We start from the raw sequence: 18,527 nt of genomic DNA, 5'->3' as shown, positions 1-18,527 counted from the left end.
TGAAGCGTACGAGAATAACAATAAAAGCTTAGTTATGCGATAGTAAAATTTTTTTAATAAATTTCTTATAATAATAAATAATATTGTAGGAGGAAGTACTTTGGAAGTCTGAGCACAACAATATAATCTTAAAAAATAAAAATGCCAAAGGTGATTTTTTAGGGTAGGAGTCACGCTCCACCACTGTCGGAGGAAAAAGGCAGATAGAGCCGTCCTTCTTCGTCTTTCGAGATTTTTTCTCCTAGTAGAAAAAATAAAAAATTTTAATATTTTAGATTTGTCGTGTTATTGAGTGCTTAACATAGTTATACTATACAAAATGTATGATTCATACTAACAACTGCAGTTGCGTTTTTAATATTTTCACTAAATGTTCAAAGATGTTGTTTTCTTTTATAAATTTTATAATAAAACATAAATGACATGAATGTCTGTTAACCCTCTGAACTTATAATAACTAAAGTACGAGTATAACGCAACATTATCATTATATTCTTTTGTTTTCAATATACATATATAAATAAATGTAAAAACCTTTGATACTATAATTTATGTTTCACAATTCCTCCATGACTCCGTATGCTTCACGGCGCAGCAGTAAATATTTACTGCTAAATACGCTCTCCGTATAAGTTAAAACTATTCATTAAAAAACCGTAAGTTTTAATGGTGCTGCCCTCTCAAAAAGAATATGTCTTTAATTACATAAATGTTTCTAACGAATACTAAGCATTTTCGAACACCGTTTTATATGCAAAAATAAAAAGAATAACAGTATAGTATAAAAGCGAACGGCTAAATCTTTTTATTATCGATATTTTGAATTTTTTTTTATGCAATTCATTTATAAACTAAAACGAAACCAATTGGTATGAATACTATAAGAAATACGTGTGAAATTTGCAAAAACAAATGAATAGACTATCCGAAATTCTCCCACTGTGATTCGCCTAGAATATTCTCGAAGCTGGTGGCGTAATGCCAGCGTAAGCTGGCGGAGATGTTCGCTTGCGACAGTGTCACACTTCTTTGTGTCGTGCGAAACACGGGATAAATGAATATATTTAGGCATTATATATAGTGCGCCAACGGCAGGTAGAAAGCCCTGTCCACATACAGAACGACAAGAAAGATGTGCCCAATATACGGCGGTAGGGAATCGGACAACCGGCTGCACAGATCACGTCAACCGACCAATCCGAACTTACTATTTTATTTATTATTCAATTCAAATTTTAATTCGAATACATCAGTCTCAACATCTGAAGCAATATAATGAAATATGCAAAAAATTTTGTAAACGCAGTATCAGTAAATTTTTTTATAATAATAAACCCACCCATATACTTGGTTGTTCTAATTTAAAAAGAGGAAATATAAAAAATTAAAACAAATGTGTGTGAGTACGTGTAAGTACGTGTGTGTGTGTGTCATTATCTAACTAGGATAAAGAGAGAAAATCTTTCTTAAAATTTTCTTGTCCCAATTACTCTTTGTTTTTCATTTAATTTATTTTTTTTTACGTCAGATTTTTTGACAGACAAATTGTCTGGTGCTTTTCATAATATCTTTTTTAAAAAAAAAAAAAATAAACACATTCAAGGATGTTTCGCGTATATTCATTTTTATATGTATCCATATGTAGTTAGTTTTACACACGTATATATATATATATATATAACGCTCTTGTATCATATTGTTTTTGTTTAGAAATATAATATAACAGATAAAGTAACAGGCATATGGTTTTATAGATTATTAAATTTATATTTTACTACTACATCTGTACCGGACGGATAGTGTATGGACATTTTATATTTAAAGTATATACATATATATTTTATTATTATATTATATGGGAAAGAGTTTAAGAGCCATAATGTTTATCAGTGTTATACGCCATTTGTATAACATTATTATAAGATGAAAATACCAGATGACCCTTACTCTCTTTATATAATATTATGCATATTTTGTTGTTACGTTTATTTTAATTCTATTTGCAATACATAAACAAAATAATATACACAAAATATACGTTAAAACATAAAAATATCAAATATGTATACACAAGAGTATATAAGAGCATTATACAGTTATGCATAAAAATATAAAATAAATTTCTGCTTTGTTATAAGTATAATAAGTTTCTGTTTTGAACCCAACAAAAAGCAAAAATAAAAACTTATTTTAACAATATTAAAATATAAATACAAATTTGAATTGAACAAATGATTAGAAAAGTAGCACATTTTCAAGTGAAAAAGGTTTTTTTAAAGAATGTTGATATAATTTAAAATTGCATACTTTTAGGATAAGAAAAAAAAAATTAAAAGAAGCCGATTAACAATTTAATAGAATTTACATAGTTAGTGGGCGTCATTTAAAATATTTAATTAAAATTTCAGATTAGGAGTCATTAGCTTTTTTTCGTACATAAAAATTTGATAAAGCAATTTGAAATCTTGGTAGAATTTTCTTCAAATGGAATTAATTACCGAAATTTCAGACTGCTATTGAGCCTCTTGAAATGAACGCAAATTATGGAGGAAGTAAGATGGGTAAAAAACCTTCATCTTGAGAAATAAGTTTCTAATTGTCGAGTTCTGTTTGTTTTTAAAATTTCATCTTTCTATTATAAGGATTGTGTACACTTTGTGAAAAGATTAAACTAGTAACGGGCAGAATGAAATTAATAAGCCCTTTCGAATTTTCGAATTTTACTGCAAATGTTCTAAAGAAAAGACATTTTTATATTTTGTGTATTTTATTAATATATAAGTATATATGTTAATATTTTGCATCTGAATTCACATACTCATATAGTACATTTGAATACACAATATCTTATACACATTTATTGTATACAACAATTAAAATATTCATGTATGTAAGTTTTTACAAAAGGAAAAAAAATTAAAAATAAAATATAAAATATCCTTAAAAGATAATTTCTTTTTCGTTTCTTTCCTCTCATTTCTTCGTTATTATTTTGTATATTTCATTAAAAAAAAAACGAAAAATAAAAATATCGAACTTGACATTTTAACCTAGTTTATACCAACTTGAATGCAAATGAAATCTTTTGCCATTATTATTAAAAAGAAAATATTGAATTTTGTTTCTTTTGCATTCGATGACATTCAAATAGAATGCAAGCTTAAAAAATGAATTCTATATTTATAGACTTTAATAAGTTGAGACCCTTAAAATTTAGACATTATAAAATGAAATGAAGGAATTATAAAAAATTAATTATTTATACGACAAATTTTCAATTACGTAAATTTTATGAAATACTTAATGGCTTTTCCTCTAATATGGCTCACGAATAAAATTGAATCGTTAAAAAAAACAACAAGTAGCTGGCAACAAAACCATTTTATTGGCCACCCTACTCAATTGTTTTTTTTTTAATTCTTGTTTATTTCTGCTTTGTGTCTTTGCACAATTTTTACTTACACTTCAAGTATTATAAATGTATAAAGTATGCAATAATTCTTTTATACTCATATAATTCATAAGTATTCCATTATATTTTTTTTACAAGTGTACATATTATAAGCAACTATATAATATAAACAAAATAATAAAAAAATATACTAAAAAAAAAGGATATAGAACTATATTAAACAAAAAAAAACAAAAAACAAATGAAAAACAAAACTGGTTGAAAGTTCCGGTCTAACAAATCATAAAAAATTATTACACAAAAAATAAAAATAAAGCACAATAATAAAAAAACAAAAGAGAGAAAAAAAATTTTATATAGCAAAAGCGTAAACTACATAACTGCATAATAACAACAACAACAACAATAGCATCTAACACAACGAAAAAAAAGAAAAAATCGAAAAACAAATATCGTAAGTGTTAAGTAAGAAAGCAAATATTCTTAATATAGATAGGGACGTTAAAAATTTTAGTATTAAGTAATTTAGGTGCAAAATATGAAAAAATTAAATTCAAAATTAAAAAATTTTGAAAATTTTTTCTCTAATTTTCATACTTCTGAATTTAAAAATTTTGTTATTCTTTGTAAGATATGAATAATATCGTAGGGCTTTGAATGATTTTGGTTGACTAACCAAAATGATGGGAGTCAATATTAGAAAAATTCGCTTTTCGCTTATTTTTTAATTATTAATTGAAATTACTTGCCTTGGTCAGTATTGTGCTATGTTAAAAACCGAGTTTTCAGAATTCTAATTGATATTTTTTTTCGTTTTTTGTTTGCTTTAGAAAATCTGTCCTTATAATCTGTCTTTAGTCATCTGCTCTTAATAACATTTTTGAAAAATGAAATTTACAAAATTATTTGATAATTTTCCGAATCGGTAAATTCCAAAGAAAAAAAATTGAAAAGAATCAACAAATCATAAGATCTCACACGAGTAATTAGTAAATGTAAAATGTCTTTTTTAAATTTTTTCTTTTTTGGGATGATGGAACCCTGATCAAGTCAGTAATTTAAAAAGTCAGTTTAGCTAAACCTGCTTAGTATAGCTACTCGTAATTAATAACACTGATGAAACTAAAACTTGACACGTGGAAGGTCCTAAATGCTTCCAATTGAAGTAAAAAAATAGAAAGATAGAATTAAGCATGATATTTCCAAATATTTTAGTAGTTCATTTTGGTGCCAAACCAATTTATATATTTTTAATTTTACTATATATTATATTCTACTACATATTTGCATCGTATTCGTTTTTGAAATTATTTTATAAATAATGTAGTTAATAAATGAGCTAGTGCTTTAAAATAGAATAAATAGAGAATTGAATATAACGTTTTACTTAAACTTATTTAACAAATGATTCGATTTTATAGCTTTAAGAACCTAGAAATCACTTGTTTTTTTTTTCCAATAATTAATATCAAAATATGTATTAGCTTTAAATCTTTTTTATAATGATAAAATTTCGGATTTTTTTTTTTTTATAATAATAATGAAAGTAATCTTGGTATCTGCATTTTCAAATTTGTAATTTCCAGAAAAATTGTTGAAAAATTATTTTTAGAAAAAAAAATGCATACTTTCAGGATTACACTATTTTTACGTTTTATTCAGCTATATTGAATTAGGTACAAACTATTAAATATAATAGCGTTCATTAATTTTTTTTTTTAAACAAATAAAAATTATTGTTAAGAATGATTAATAATAAAGAAAATTATAAAAAATAAATTCTTTACTTATTTATTTGTATAACATTATATAATAAATTATAATAATACAATCAATACCCTAGGCTGCCATTATGGGTTAACAAAATTAATTTATGTCAATATTTATATTGTTATCTTAATACTATGTTAGTTTACAATTTCAATATTTTTAATTTTACTTTTTTGCGCATTATGACCTTTACATACTTCGTATCAGGAAGTATGAATTAAATTAAATTCCACATATTAAATAGGTCACAAATACTCCTAATAACATTGATATTCTCAGTTATAGGAAGGAAAATTTCATGAAAATCTTTGGAGCAGGACTTCAAATAATCCCTAGTAACAGAGCATTCCAAAAAAATATGTTTAATATTCAAAATATTGCCACAAAAGGAACAAGTCGACGCACTAGTATTATCAAATAGATATTTTTTTGTGAACAGCGTGTGACCTAGACGCAATCTGCAAATTTTAGTTTCTACAAATCTGTTACCTATCTTGTATATCGGAGGAGCAGCGCGCGGCCAATGGCATCTAAGAAAGCTACCAGAGGTACACCAATTCTCCTGTCTTTTCGTATCTATGTAGTTTCTAATTTCTTTTGCTTAGTTGCTCTAAAATAAATCAATCTATTAAAACAAGGACTACCTAAAGCAGTTGAAAAAATTTTGTAGCGCTTTTCATGAATAATTGCTTTACATTAAAAAAAAAAACATTTTTTTTAGCAACAAAGAATTTAAAATTTTATTCTGAATTATTTCAGGTTTTTCTTCATCAATCATTTTCTAACAAAATTTTCCATTAAAATTTTAATGCCAAAAAAATTATATTTGAACATAAATGGCAACATCCTTTTTTCTTATTATTTCAAAAACTGTATATTATATACAAACTTTTCCCCAAAACAAAAAATTTTAAAAAAGCTCTGTCTCCGCTCATTATATATTTGTAATGAAATGAACTTCTTGTTTTCCGTATTATATAGGTTAACACGTGAAAAAAAAATATAACAACAAAATGTATATGTAATAAATCCCAAAATATGCAAAAAAATAGTATATAAACACTACTAAGCAAACACACACAAACACAAATCATCGTAACGGTATTGAAAACGGTTATAAACATTTTACCTATGCGTATTTAATTTTGACATTTTCATTATTCTTACTATTTAATAATCACAGAGATATAGAAACAAGCATAATAATATATTTTATATAGAATTTAATTATATACAAGCAATATACACATGTGCCATGTACCATCTACCCAAATAAATTTATGAAAAAAAAAAAAACAGAAATCTAAAATCATAATGAAGATATTGTGCATTATAGTACTCTCAATTTATAAAGTAAAAAAAAGCTTTTTCCACAATAAAAATAAGAAAAATAAATAAAAAAAAAATTTTTGACAGGTTTCAAAACAGAAAACTTTTATTTTTTCCTTTTTTACTCTCTCTCTTTCTCTCGCTCTCATATTTTCTCATTCTCTTGTATATATAAAAACTGTGCGAATCCTATGTTTTAGCTCAGTCGTTTTTCATCGTTTGTTACGAACTTTTTATTAATAATAGCGAAAATTTAATAAATTAAAAAAAAAAGAAAAAACATATTTTTTTATTTATTTATTTTGCCTTTTTGTGGCATTTAATTCAAAAATATATCGGGACGATTAAAGTTATAAGGAAAAATAAATTGTTGTTGTTATTTGAATGCTAATTTAAAAGCAAAACAAAAAAAAAACGGATTAAAAACGCGTTAAAATAAAATTTTAAAAGCAAATAAGTGTTTTTATTTTTGACATTCTCATCTTTTTTATTTTTTGTCCATCTTTAAATATTTCTTATTAATTTTTTTCTAATTAATTTTTAATTTCTTTCCGTTTTCTATCAATAAAATCACAAAGATGTGCAAAATATCCTAGTTCAATTTAATTTTCCTTCCACGTCCATTTTTATTTATTTTTTATTTTTCTTTATTTTCGGGATAACCCGAACTTATTTGTTGTCTCAATCCTTTTTTGTGCTACAAACCGTAACCTTTTAACCTCGTTTTGAAATTCCTTTGTTTCTCTCTTCATTTTCAGTTTATTGAGTTTTATTTTTTTTATTTTCATTCTTTTTAATGTTTATCCTTGCTCCTTTTTTCAATATTTATTTTAACTGAAATTTGAATGTTTTATACATTTTTTCTTTTTTCTTATTTTTAGTTATTTATTCCGTACAGTAATAATCTTTCTTTGTTAGAATTTCACTTCAAACCGTTTTCTTTTAATTTTTTGTTTTGTTTAATTTTTATTTCATATCTTCAATTTATTATCCTTTTTTTTATATTTTTTGTGATATCTTTAAGAATATAGTAGAAAACCACTGGATTCTTTTGTTTTTTTTCGTTTACTTTTTTATTATTTTGTTTTTTGTGCTAATAACCATTGTCGTTGGTATTCGCCGTTGTTTACTCTACACAAAAATTAAAAAAAAAAGTAAGAAAATATCAAAGTATAAAAAAAAACGAAAAACCAAAATGCACTTGAGTCATATCTGTTGGTAGAAACCCAATATAAAAAAAATAACCCAAAAGAAAAGAATAATAGTAGACAAAAAAAAAATGGAAAAAATGTAAAATTAAAAAAAATAAAGTTGTGTTATCCTTAGAGAGACAATAAAAAAAAATTTTTTTTTCATTAAAGTGGCAACAAACAAAACAAAAATGATAATAAAAACAATCAAATAAGACAAAAAATAAAATTAAAGAAAAAAAATTAATTTTTTTTTTCATACACAATTCATTTTCTTCTTTTCTGCGAACTACTTTAAAAGAACACTCTTGCCATTATTTTGTCACTTATGCCCATTGCCGTACGTCTAAGAAAATATTCCAAAAAACAAAAGGATTTTGTATTTTTTCTTCTACTCATATTTTATTTTTTTGTTTTTATAATTTTAACTATTCCGTGTCTTAAAATTTAAAAAATAAAATGTGCATTAGAAGAACAGAATTGGAAAAACGGATAAAACTAAGAAGAAAAGTGCAAAACAAGTTTTTAATATTAATAGAAGCAAATAAATTCAGGAATTTTTAAAATATTTGAATAAAATTAATTTATAATATAAAATATTTATTATAGTAACACGAATTATTTTATTGAAAAATTTTCATATTTCTCAAATTTATTAAAAAAATTTCTAAATAATTTCCATATTTAATTTCATTTATTTTTTTCCTTCCAGTTATTGTTCTAATGTAATAATAACAATAATAATAATATCAAATATTGTTAATTTTTTTTTCTCAAAATTACCTCCAAATTTTTTCCAATTTTTATAATTTAACTCACATAAAATTAGAGTATATTTATATGTATATATAAGAAGCATGATTACCATAAAAATATAATGGCAATATTCCTTCGAAACTCGAAAATGATTAAGAAAAAGGTAAATTAAATTATTTATTATTATGATTTTATTATTTTAATATTAAAATTTTTTGTGTAAGTACATATTATTACATACCAATAATAAAAATAAGGTAATTGTTATATACATATAGACACACACCCACACAAATATTGAATTGAACTTAACATTATTATTTGCGTATTGTAATAAAAATATTTTTATACTATCGAAATTGAATAAGAAGAACTCGGAAAAAAAGAAAATATCTTATTATTGAAAAAAAATTTCCTGGCCCTTTTCCTTCTTAAAGAGCAATGATTACTTTAGATTTTTGTACATTTAGTAATTTACTGATAATTTTATGAATTTTATTCTTTCAATTAATATTCATTTCGCCCTCATATATAAGTTAAAGATTTTTAACAACTACTATACTTCTTTATAAGTAAAAGAAAATTTTTTTGTTTAAAAATTCTCGTGCAATTAAAATTTTATTAAATTTTCAATTTGTTCTTGTATTATTAAAAAAAAATACACAAAAAAATCGTTTCCTCTTACATAGATTCTACTGTATATCTTCAATAAATACCATTGTGATGAAAACTTAATCAAAAATAATAAAAATAATAATAAAATAAAACTAAACAATATGCCAGTTAAATTCAAATCAAATAGCGATTTTTATTTACAATAATAATAATAAATGAAAGTAAAAGTATAAGAAGAAAAACAAAAACAGCAAACAAGAATCAAGATAAAAAACAAGAAAAAAAAGTAACCAAATAAAAATAATAATCAAAAAAATATATTAACAAAAGAAAAACTATAATTGTATAAACAACAAACAAAAAAAAATATTAAAATCAAATCACATTTCAACAATAAAAACAACAATATAAACAAACAAGCAAACAAACAATAAAAAGTCATATATTTACAAAAATATACATATTATACAGGGTGATTCAGTAATCAGTGTCATAACATATATCATTTAGGGTATCAAAATTGAGTATAATATTTGTGTAGAACTAGGTGTCAAATCTGAACGGTACAGGATTTAAATTCAATACAGAACGGTACGAAATTTTAAAGAATTTTCACGAAATTTCTACTCGCCAATTTTTTTTTTTTGCTTATAACTTCCCTTGCGAAAAAGAGCTTCAAATAAACTAGTTTAAAAAGACTAGTGCAAGGGTTATAAGAAACTTATCTTTGATTTTGTATTTTATCGAGAATTCGAACCAAGCATTCGAGCTTTGGAAATTATCTAAATTTTTCTTCTTTTTTTAGACCTCTAAACTTTTCTTAAAGAATTTTTTCTCAATCTTTAATTTGAGTCACAAAATATTAAAAAATCTTATATTGTATAGGAGATAGAGGAAAACAATCATTTATAGTTCAAGATTCTAAAGGTCTTAGAATCTAAAGGACTGAAAATTGTTCTAAAGAATGTTCTAAAGAAAAATCTTGTTCTAAAGAATGAAATAAAAAAAAAATGTGTAAACTCAAGAAATTATAGCTATTTTTGATTTTAATTAATTTTAAATGAAGCACCCTGTATATACAGCATATAATATAGAAAAATATAGAAAAAAAATAATACAAAAATAAAACAAATAAGGATAATAATAGCATAAAAGGATAATAAGGAATGAAGGAAGAAAATATATTTAATTTTTTGGTACATAAAGCTTTACACTAAGACGATTTTCTTTTATTTATTTTTTTTTTTTTGTTATCTCATCGCTTAGCTTTTTCTCATTTCCATAAAATGAGAATCATTTTCAAAAAAAAAAAAAAAAAGAAATGAAAACATAACAAAGTTAATACAAAACGACGGCTTTTTAAAAGCGTTAAAAATTTTTCTGTACGTTCGTTTGTATGAACAGAATGTGTGCATTATGCGTTCATTTATAAAAAAAAAAAAGCTGAAGGATATGAGACATTTTTGGTTTTTTTTTGTGTTTTCCTTCTCTCTTATGTAAATCTTTCAATGTTTTTAATTTTAATTCAAAGAAAAATAAGATAATCTGTAGAACAGAAAATTTATATCTATAAAGAATGAAAATCGTTTTCGAAAAAGCCTAAAGCTATTTATTATACAAAACAAAAGAAAAAAATTTCATTTATTCTAGGCTTTTTTTCACCTATGAAATATTAAAAAATTTATTGTTATAGCAATTTTATATTTATTTGGAAAATTCTATAATAATTTTTTATTTAAAAAATTGCTGAATGCAAGATATTTTTATGGCTTATGATAAATTTTCCAATATCGATGTTCCAAATTGTAATCTACAAATTAAACATAACTGGTTTTCAATCATCTCATTTTGAAAAACAATACTAAATCTAATAATGTTTATATTTTTAAACCATAGCTGCGACTGGAACAAAATATTAGTTATAGAATTTTAATTTTCTTAAAATATGTTCAAAAAAATTTGATAGTATTTGTTTATTTGTGTTAATGGATTTGAAGATTTTTACATGCATATGTACGTCCCAATAATATTATGAATATAGTTAAAAACGAAGGAAAAGAACATAGATTTAAAGTTAAAAACAATATGTACAAAATTTGACAAAATAGAAATTAAAAAAAAAAGATCACGGCAATGATTGGCCGTTTCAATAATAATTTTTAGTCAGAGAACTCGTGCCATAATTAGAAATTTTAAGTAATTTAACTAGAAAAATATTAATAAATCTTGGGTCTGTCAAGTAAAGAATTTTATAAAATTTTTTAATTGGTTCCGTAATATGTTGTACATTATTTTCTAAGTCATTAAAGGAAAAAAATTGATATAAAATAAGATTTGCATCACTCTATTTTTCTCAATAAATTTTAAACCAAAGCAGGTAGCAAGGTGACTCAAATACCAAATTCAAGGTCAGTAGACGAGGTTACCAGCTATGCTAAAACTGGAGAAAGCTTCCATGTTACTTTACCTAGATAATTAACTTTTTGTAAAAATGAAAAATTAAAATTTTTAATTTTTCAAACTTTAAAGTCATGTGATTCCCAAATCTGAACGGATTATAACTAATTTAGATATTCACAAAAGAGACCTTACGCTGTGGTTTTTAAATCATATTTAATAATGCGCCTGTCTTACACAGGCACGGAGTTACTCTCAAAATTTCAAAAAGTAAAAAGAGCAGTCGAAATTGTCTTTAAGGCCCTGTAACTCCGAATCTGTTAACCTGTGAATATTGTCTCCATACAAGAATTTTGTCTACACATGAGGCCCTATACGATGGTATAAAGTAGCGCACTTTGATAATAACTAGATACTTTGCATAAAATAATAAAATTCATAATCATTTCAAAATAATAATATCGGTCAAAAATTGCTGTTTAGATACCCTAGTTTAATTTAGATTAATTTATTTGGAAAAACTTTAATGCAAAAAGTATTAATTGGATTTATTGCACTGAAAGCAAGCAGCGCTAACAAAATTTTCTTTTGGAAAAAATATTCTTTTATTAAATAAATTCTTTTAAGTTTCATATAATTTCAAAAAAGAGATTCATTTTGAATATTTAAAAAATATTGAAAAATTTCTACGTTCTCCTGAATGTATGCAATATATGTTATTTAATATTTTCAGAAAAAACAGAACTTATTTTAAAAGTTGCAGTATAGTATTATTGAAAAATAGCTTTAGGCGAAATTTATAAATTTAATTTTAACGAGAATTTGCCATTTAATATTATAACAAAATTATTATCATAAATTTAAAAAGAAATTTAATTAAGAAGAAACAAATCAAAAATCACAAAATGTGAAAAGCGTTTTACCTACCAAGAAGAGGAATTAAATGCTTCTTTAAAATTCTTATTGAACTCATTTAATTTATATTATATAGATTATAAGTCATTTACTGACTGAAATTAGTAAATTTCCCCTGCAAGACATAAATATTTAAATAAGCTGCGTTATATTTAATAGAAATTCTTGAATTTATAACCCACGTACAGTTATAAATCAGGTGTTAAAATTTATAAAAATACTTGCATAAACTGCCATTCCTTTTTTTGACGCAAAAATAAATTCACCTTTTACGAGTATATTAATAAAATAAATTTTATTTACAGATCCTTATAAAAAATATGAACATATTTCATTAAATAATTGACAATTTTTATTCATAAATATATTTTCAAACAAATGAAAGATTCTTCTTAAGTCCATTTCATATTATGTAAAAATATGAAGTTACTTAAACAAAGTCCTTAATATTTAATATAAAAGGAAAAGGAAACTGAATTATTATTTTAATCCCGGCATATGAAAATTTTCATTTTTGTTTTAATATATAATAAGATAATAGTCAAACGACATAATAGCACCAATATCTCTATATACTTATACATATTCCATGAGATACATTTGTAACATATGTCTGTCATAATATACAATCCTTATATTCGTATACGGAAATGTGACTTCCGGGAAAAGTAAATTAAGTACTTAATCAAATAAATGTAGGTATATTGGTGTGTTGTGTATACATAAAGACATAGATACCATATATATATATATGTATTAATATAAAAGATATTATGTATTTAAGTATGTTAAATAACTTGTGTCTGTTTTAAGCTCTATCATATTTATATGAAATATATTTTATTATATTCAATGGAATTCGGTTTCTGTTTTCTTAGCTTAACATAATACACATCCTTTTCTTAATATGTTATACCCTCAAAATGGTACCAAACAACATTTTTCTCTATAAGTATAAAGAAATTATTATCATATTATCATCTATCATATTAACGTTATATGATTATAATCCTTATTTTGTTTTCCTTATTTTCTACTATAATTGTTGTCATATTTTCAGAATTTCAATATGTCTATAATATATATACATATAATGTATATAGATTTTAAGATATAATATTATTATAAAATATGAAATATGTTAGTATGTGAATATGATTATCCATGTCACGCATTAAAGAATTAAATTCTTAAAATATTATACATGGAATATTTTTATAAAAATATTTTCTCTGAATTAATTTTAGTCGTATGTACACAATATGTATATACATTATTATGGAGCTCTTGGCGTAAAGAAATAATAAAAATTATATTCATATATATAAATATATATGTGTGTATAAAAAGGTATAACGTGATAAAAATTTTTCGAAGGAAATCATACAAAATATTTGGCCATTTTATATTGAAACCAGAAAGACTTCTTGTCAAACTATTGAAAATTCTTTGCACTTTTTAAGTTTTTATTTTAGATAGGAGTGACTCACTTTCACAGTACATAAACTTTTTCTGGTATTGAATTTGAACATGCATTAGAAAATTTTATACAATGGAATAGTGGTTTTTAAAAATGTCTTCGTACGAAGATGACTTTTCCTTTTTGGAAAATAAAAAATTTATATCTTCTTTTCAAAGACATGCTTCTCATTAGCCATTACCAAGATGTTTTTCGATTCTAATTCTTTTTTTTTGCTCGTTCTCCGAAATGTTTTTCAAAAATGAAATCTTTTCTGATAATTAAATTATATTTATTCTTGAATATGAAAATCACACTTAGTAATCTTAAGGATTTAAAATTAAGTTGTTTTCCCATAAAAAATTTCTTGAAATTAAAATGAAGGAAATGAAAAATTCAACATTTTACCTCATTTAAACGTTCCTTATGCCTTGTTATGACAGGTCTCTTCGTTTGGTCTATGTCGCAATTATTGCATTCAATTTTGTATAATTCGCATCTTTAATGATTCTTTTATTTCTTCTCAGCGGAATTTAAGAAGTTCCTCGGTTCGTATTTGCTGTTGGTTTCCAATATCTTAATAATATATTTCTTTATATGTTTATTTATCAAATTCGTAGGGAGATGATCATTAGTTTAAAATGCACATTACGTTCCAATAAACTGTTTTGTTTATAAAACATGCTGATATTTTCCCCTTAAATTTTTCATTTTTTCCTCCTCATGAATTTGTTAATATATTCAACGGAATAGCCGTTCTTCACAGACGTGTTCAATATAAAGTTTACTTCTGAAGGAAAGAGTGTAATTAATAATTTTAGTATTGGTAGAATAAAATATATTTTCTAAAAATAAAACTTTTCTCAAATATTTGAACGTGTGAGTAATTTTGTGCTTAAATGTGAGAAAAATAAAAATTTGTTTTACATTCAAAAATTTCCAAAAAACAAAACCATATTTTCAATGAGAGTAATTGTGAGCAATTTGTTTTTTTATAAATGAAACATTATTCCTCTCATTCTCAATTCGTTCTCAATTTTTTTTTATATAAAATATTATCATTTTGTCTTGTATGTATATTTTTATTTGCTCTATGGATTTGTTTTTTTTTCATACAATATTTTTTTATTTCTAGAGTGTTTTATAATATAGAGTGTTAAAAAAATATCAATTTATTTAACATTGTTCTCTTATTACAAATTCATTGTATCAATGTATTCAGCACTCATTTTTAAAAACATCAAAAATATTTTTAATACAAATTTTTGGAATACAAATTAAACACATTATTTCTATAATATTCATTCATAAATACGTAGAAATTCATATAAGGAATGATCAGAAGCTCGTGTAAGAGAAACCTTCTATCTCACATTTTTTACGATTTAAGATAAAATGGAAAAATTTTAAAATTAGACGATCTTTATCTGAATAAAGATAATAATCCTTATTATAATGATAATTTCTTATTATCTGTCTGTATTATTATTTATAATAAAATCGAGAAAATGCAATTTCTTTTCATAAATATTATAGAATCAATAATGTGATCAGAAATCTAAATTAAGTGAATACAAAGCTCCTTTAAATTATTATTAAAATGATCTGACATTTTATTAAATGTTTCGCATAATATGACGAAGTTTCCCTTTATTTCTTTAATTATTTACGAAATTAAAAACAACTTGAACGAAAATGTTAATTTTTCATATAAGGTAACAGTTTCAGTCATTACACAATATTACGGTCTCCAGTCTCAGTTATCCAATTAGCCATAGATTATTCATTACTTACTATTTATTTTGGATTTCTTCAACTTCACGTTCTTCATATTTTTATACTTTGTTGGTCGATATTTTTCTTTTGTTTTTTTTTTTTTCGTTAATGAAACTAAACTTTGTGTCACCTTATTCTCTTTCACACGTATTTTTATATACGATTTTATTTTTTTCGGATATGTGTGAAAAAGACAAAATATAATATGATTGTGTAAGGATAACAATAAGAATAACAAAAAAAGAAAAAAGGAAAAGCTTAAGTATAAGGCGAGTATAGCGGCAGAAGGAAGGAAGAAGAAATAAGTATATAAGAAGAAGAAAACGAAAAAATATTTTTTTTTTAAATTTGTCGGCTTTTCATTCTTAAGAATTTTTTCCAACGAATTTTCATATTTCGTATTTTGTTTCTTTAGTGGTACTTAAGTTTCTTGTTTCTGTTTTTCTTTTTCTTTTCCTTCTGTCGTATAATTTTCCAATTTTCTGTTATTATTATTATTATATGAATATTTCATAATAACACTTTTTTTCATATTTTTCACATTTCCCCTTTGCACGTTTTTCACTTTAATATTTTTCTTCCTTTTAACTACCTACATACACAAATATTTTCATACAATTGTATAGAATTTTCTTATCGTATTTTTGTTGTAAGTACTTTAAATATGATTTTTCTTATATATATATATATTCATATATATGTATATTAATAACGTGTGTTCAGGCTTACATATATAGCGGAATTATCAAAAAGGATATTCAAACAAACCAAAAAAAATTATATTTTCATTCTTATTTTCATTCTTTTCTTTAATTCCTCTTCACCTCAAACTTAAAATTTTTTTGTATTTTTATAATAATTTTTATATAATATGTAAAAAGTCAAACCCACCAAAAAAGTGAGGAAAAGAAAAATCTAATTTTTTTTTTAACATTTTATTTGTACATAGAAAATCCTAAAGGTTAACAGCGTATTAAATAGAAAATAAGTTGGTTGGAATTGTTGTTGTGTGTTATTATCAAAATAATTTTAAAAAATTTTCCTTATCTATGTATATGTATCTGTATCTAAACCAAAGCATTTGCTTAAAACTAAATAATATTAAAGTTTTACATAAAGGACATATTATGAGCTCATACGTATATTTTTCTGTGTATGAAAAATATTTACAACAATGACAGGAAAAATGTTATAAATGGCATGCTAATAGCATAAAAGCAATTGTGTTTATGTGCATATCATATTATTATTATAACCTTGCATAACAATATTTAAAAAGAAATTCTATATTATTATTCTAAATGTTGTAGGTGACTGTATGACAACAAAATAATTTTCATAGTTTTTTATTTTGGGTTTAATTTAATACTGGTGGAAAAAAAGTCAATTGTAAATTGTGATAATTTGTAAATTTTAATAAAATATTTTTATTTTATCAATTTGCTGTACAAGATTTGACAAAAAATTTAAATAATATTTTAATATTTTGTTTCAAAACAAATACAAATTAAAAAAGGTCACTGATTATCTTGTGAAGTTCACATTGAATGAAATCAGTTCAAAATTGAAGATTTTAATTTGGTCATGTCAACACTCTGTGATACTGGTACGACTTTGTTATCCTATATGGGTAAGCAAATACTTATGTCATATAAGCAACTATGAAACAGACTATTGCGCTGATTTTGTTTTACATAAAATGAAATAAATTCGACACTGAGTAGGAATATGCATATCTATATCAAACAAAGTGGCGAATTTATAATAGCTTTCGGATATGCATTTGCACGAAAATAATAGTTGTTATATAACCATATTAATTTATTTTCCAACGGAAATCGAATAAAAGTAGATCAAATAAACGAAAACGTGCTCATTAATAGGAAAGAAGTTAGGATACAAACTGCTTCAAACCCTTTACTATTTAATAAACAGATCACCAATCTATTAAAATAATTAAACTAAAAAATTATCTCATTCCTTAAGATTAAAATAAATAAAAATCGTATTTTACCTTAAATAATGAAAAAACGCCAAATTGCTTCTTAACCTTGTACTAATAAAACAAAAAAGAATAATTATTCAAGCCGAATAAAAAAAAGCTAGAGAATCTATTGTATACCAAAAAAAATATAAAAAAAAATATATATAGATAAAAAATAGAAAGAAAACATTTGAAGCGTTTAAAAATACAATAGAAACCAAAAACATTTTGTTAAACAATTTCATGAAATTCAAGAAAATTTTTCTCTTTTTCTTATTCTTTTTAAACTGTATGCTATGTGTGAATGTATAATTGTCTATATACATATATATGATTAATATATTCACAATATATATATCGCACCTATAAAATAATACCGTCACAAATCAATATAATGAATAATAATAATATGGGATAATTACTGTCCTCTACTTTGGTGTTTCTCAACGGGGGCCATATGATTCTCCGTTTTATAGGGCATTTTGTAGAGGGCACAGTGATTTTCTTTAACATAGTACCTTAAATATTTTGAAAACAAAGGCTGAAAAACATATAAATTAAAATGTAAATATAAAAAAAAAAAGAAAATTTGCACGACAATTAGTATTTGTCAATGGGAATAGTTTATTTTGCATTAACATTCAAAAATGAAACAAATTAATAGCTACAATGTTAGAGCGCAAGATTAATCACGTTTGCGCCCTTCTTCTCACGTTAGTTGTTTATTCATTTTTATAGAAATCCTACCAGAACGTTCTATGAGAGCAGGTCCAAAATTATTTCTTAAATAGTAAAGTTAAAATCATTTGTGTGAACTTGTTCAAAAATGGAAAAATTCCTTCTAAAATGATGTTTTATAGCTTTTGACTGAGTAGTTTTATAAAAATTAGTAATTAGTATGCATTGTTTTTGGGTTACTTAAGT

General features: G+C 23.7%; 1 long non-coding RNA gene across 1 annotated transcript in view; it reads left to right on the top strand.

Annotated features, from left to right (window-relative positions):
• The first annotated feature begins 6,746 nt into the window (after nt 1–6,746).
• Nucleotides 6,747–18,527, top strand: part of LOC129615252 (uncharacterized) — a 59,796-nt gene continuing 48,015 nt past the window's right edge. Inside the window, exons 1-2 of the long non-coding RNA XR_008697441.1 lie at nt 6,747–7,801; nt 8,414–8,620. This is a non-coding gene — a long non-coding RNA (uncharacterized LOC129615252). The remainder of the gene's footprint in view (nt 7,802–8,413; nt 8,621–18,527) is intronic.

Source organism: Condylostylus longicornis, unplaced genomic scaffold (assembly GCF_029603195.1).
Source record: "Condylostylus longicornis isolate FDR11 unplaced genomic scaffold, ASM2960319v2 ptg000135l, whole genome shotgun sequence".
Taxonomy (NCBI): domain Eukaryota; kingdom Metazoa; phylum Arthropoda; class Insecta; order Diptera; family Dolichopodidae; genus Condylostylus; species Condylostylus longicornis.
The sequence above is the reverse complement of the archived record's forward strand: the minus strand, read 5'-3'. Positions and strand labels throughout refer to the sequence as shown.